General features: G+C 41.6%; 1 pseudogene; it reads left to right on the top strand.

Moving 5' to 3' along the window:
* The first annotated feature begins 842 nt into the window (after positions 1–842).
* On the top strand, positions 843–2,189 carry LOC129622424 (tubulin alpha-1B chain-like; annotated as a pseudogene).
* Positions 2,190–3,187: the final 998 nt, after the last annotated feature.

Genomic DNA, 3,187 nt, shown 5'->3' on the forward strand with positions numbered 1-3,187 from the left:
CTTTCCATTCTAATGTTAGAACTACTGAGTCTCAGATTGTCTATCAAATCCAGAATGATCTCCATTCCAGAAACAACAGCCTTCCCTTGTTTCTGAAAGTTTAAAAATACTTGAGTTAGTAGTAATATTAGAATTTATTTCCCTTTTATTATTTTATCAAAAAATTGTCATTTCTCTTGAGGTCTTTTTCATTTTACTCCTCCTTTTTTCCTATTTTGTACCCTCTCCAGCATGTACTCTAATATTTTCCACAAAACAAACTCCTATCCATCTTTCAATAAACTTGTCCTTCCAAGATGGCTCACAAATAAAGAATCTGCCTGCAATGCAGGAGACATGGGTTCTATCCCTGGATTGGGAAGATCCTCTGGAGAAGGAAAAGGCAATCCACTTGAGTATTCTGGCCTAGAAAATCTCATGGACAAAAGAGCCTGGCAGTCCACGGGGCTGCAAAAGAATCAGACATGACTTTGTGACTAAACCACAAGGATCTTAAGCGGTGTCTGGGAGCCTGTCAATTCCTCTGGCTTTTACTTACTTACACAAGAATTTTTTCAAAAGTTGAGCATCTGTATACCTTTATTAACATTCATGAGAGAGATTGTCTTGATTCTTATTTTGTCCTGATAATGTGCCTGACTAGCCTATTCTTTTATACATCAAAAGGTGGAAAACATCAAGTTCAGAATTTCCATCAGACTTCTGGAGAATTAGCTAAATAGTGAATACATAGCTAAAGAGTGAAGACAGGGTGCATTACTTACCTTGACTCTTAGCTTGTCAGGGATAGTAACCGGGACCTGGTGTCTACTATTGCCTGCGCCTGCTGACCTATAGCCACCATGTGTTAGAGCATCTCCTTCCACGTTGGCCAGGCTGCTGTCCAGATCAGCAATGCCTGCTGGGAGCTCTACTGCCTAGAACACAGCATCCAGCCTGCTGGCCAGATGCCAAGTGACAAAACTATTGGGGGAGGAGATGACACCTTCAACACCTTCTTCAGCGAGACAGGTGCTGGAAAGCATGTGCCCAGGGCAGTGTCTGCAGACCTGGAACCCACAGTCATTGATGAGGTTCGCACTGGCACCTACTTCCAGCTCCTCCACCCTGAGCAGCTTATCACAGATAAAGAAGATGTTGCCAATAACTGTGCCTGAGGTCACTATACCATTGGCAAGGAGATCATTGATCTTGTCTTGGACCGAATTTGGAAATTGGCTGACCAGTGCACAGGTCTCCAGGGCTTCTTGGTTTTCACAGCTTTGGTGGGGGAACTGGTTCTGGGTTTACCTCCCTGCTGATGGAACATCTCTCTGTTGATTATAGCAAGAAGTCCAAGCTGGAATTCTCTATTTACTCAGCCCGCCCCCACCCCCAGGTTTCCACAACTGTAGTTTAGCCCTACAACACCATCCTCACCACCACACCATCCTGGAGCATCTGATTGTGCCATCATGGTAGACAATGAAGCCATCTATGACACCTGTTGTAGAAACCTTGATATTGAGCACCCAACCTACATGAATCTTAACTGCCTATTAGCCAGATAGTGTCCCCCATCACTGATTCCCTGAGGTCTGATGGAGCCCTGACTGTGGATCTGACAGAGTTCCAACCTGGTGCTCTATCCCCACATTCACTTCCCTCTGGCCACATACACCCCTGTCATCTCTGCAGAGAAAGCCTACCATGAACAGCTTTCTGTAGCAGAGATCACCAATGCTTGCTTTGAGCCAGCCAACCAGATGGAGAAATGTGACCCTTGTGGTGGTAAATACATGGCCTGCTGCCTGTTGCACTACGGTGACGTGGTTCCCAAAGATGTTGTACCGCCATTGTCACCATCAAGACCAAGTGCATCATCCAGTTTGTGGACTGGTGCCCCACTTCAAGGCTGGCATTAATTACTAGCTTCCCACTGTGGCACCTGGTGGAGATTTGACCAAAGTCCAGTGAACTATGTGCATGCTGAGCAACACCACAGCCATCACTGAGGTCTGGGCTTGCCTAGACCACAGGTTGACCTGATGTATGCCAAGCATGCCTTTGTTCACTGGTAGGTGGGTGAGGGCATGGAGGAAGGAGATTTTTCTGAGACCTGTGAGGACATGGTTGCCCTTGAGAAGGATTATGAGGAGGTTGGTGTGGATTCTGTTGAAGGAAAGGGAGAGAAAGGAGAGGAATACTAATTACCATTTCTTTGAGCCCTACAGCATATCGTAATCAGAGCGTCAGCATTAGCTGACAGGTGCAAAAGCTTTCTGACTAGATTGTCTTCACTTTCAATTGTGATCATGTATTGCTTTCCCATGTGTACCTGTAACACTTCTGTCTCAAACGTAAAGATTTTAAAGAAAAAAAAAGGAATGAAGACAATCTGATGATTAGAATGATGATAATGACAATGAAGCTGATCATAAGTAGAATTTAGAAGGTAAAAAAAATTCTGGCATCAATTTAAAATAAATCTATTCTGTACTTTCTGCTCAGTTTTTGTAAACCCAAAATGTTTCTAAAAATAAAAATGTTTTAATTTCAAAAATTACAGTAGTATTAGACTTGCCATTAGAGATTGTCATTTAATGATTCAATAAATATTTATGATTAATTTAAGAAAATTTAATCAAAGGATTTAATGCTTTAAGCTTAATGCTTAAAGTTGCTAATGTACAAAACTGCAAAATGAATTGTAGACTTACAGGAAAATTTTAAGAAAATCTTTTAGAAATGACACATGTAAGCAGATTGATATATATTTATCATAGTTTAATAAGGGATGTTAACAAACTAATATATTACATTGGCAACTTGCACTAGTGAAGATTTTTCCTCCTAAGAATGTTTTTAAGCTTATGAACTATATTTGCCTAAAGCAATCCTAGCAAGCTTTTTAGAAAACTGAAGCAACTGTCAATCAAGGAGACACATGAGAATGTTCTGGTATAAGTTTTCAAAATATTCTTGTCTAAGAAATCAAAGATGATATTAAAAGATGGAGAGTATACCACGTTTCAGGACTGGAAGAATGAATATTGTGAAAATAACTATACCACACAACGTAATCTACAGATTAAATGCTGCTGCTGCTGCTGCTAAGTCACTTCAGTCGTGTCCGACTCTGTGAGACCCCATAGACAGCAGCCCACCAGGCTCCCCTGTCCCTGGGATTCTCCAGGCAATAACTCTG

The sequence above is a fragment of the Bubalus kerabau genome, chromosome 11 (assembly GCF_029407905.1).
Source record: "Bubalus kerabau isolate K-KA32 ecotype Philippines breed swamp buffalo chromosome 11, PCC_UOA_SB_1v2, whole genome shotgun sequence".
Lineage (NCBI taxonomy): Eukaryota > Metazoa > Chordata > Mammalia > Artiodactyla > Bovidae > Bubalus > Bubalus kerabau.